This window comes from Lactuca sativa, chromosome 5, assembly GCF_002870075.4.
Source record: "Lactuca sativa cultivar Salinas chromosome 5, Lsat_Salinas_v11, whole genome shotgun sequence".
Classification (NCBI taxonomy): Eukaryota; Viridiplantae; Streptophyta; class Magnoliopsida; order Asterales; family Asteraceae; genus Lactuca; species Lactuca sativa.
Genome location: NC_056627.2, coordinates 338,766,279 through 338,767,066, shown reverse-complemented (window position 1 = coordinate 338,767,066; position 788 = coordinate 338,766,279).

The following is a 788-nucleotide window of genomic DNA, read 5'->3' as shown; positions in this document are numbered from 1 at the left end:
ATGTTTCCCTATTAGTTATGTCATCCGAGGTTTTAATATGAATGAAAAAAAGTTTCTTCGAAAATGTTTTGATTTCATCATACAAAAAAAATGTTTTGGGGAAAATTCCGTACTAATATATTATTCAAAGGAATACTTTTTTTTAAATAAGCGTAAATAATAAAAATTATCTGGCCGCCAAAATTGGGGATGTGTCACCTTAACCCTGCCCCCTTTCTAAACTTTCGTGTTTGACCTACATTCATCGACAATTATCACCCCTTAACTTTGTAAAATACCAGTTTGACCTATCGACATTCCAAACTTTCTTGTTTACCACCATAATATATATATATATATATATATATATATATATATATATATATATATATATATATATATATATGATTTTCCTTTTTAACTTTCATTTGTTAACTTAAACAAAAAACTAATTGCTTACGTGCTTATTTTTTATGTATGTCGTTATAAATTAGAGGTGGTATCGTTTCAATGTAAATTTAGAACTTGCATTCATTAATTTAAAAAAGATTACGTGTTGTTTTTATATACACGTCGGTATAAATTTGAGTTTTTCTTAACGTTTCGACGTAATTTAATTTTTAAATTTTCATGTTTATTTTATTTTACACTTTCTATGCATCAGCTAGTTCACATATAATACATTTTTAATTATCTAAACTTTCGTTCATTAACTTAAAAAAATTTACTTATTTCTATATACGTGTCACGTGTAATACAATTCTGATTGTTTTTGTTTGGCAAGGCTTTGGCCCTTGACTTTTGTGGTT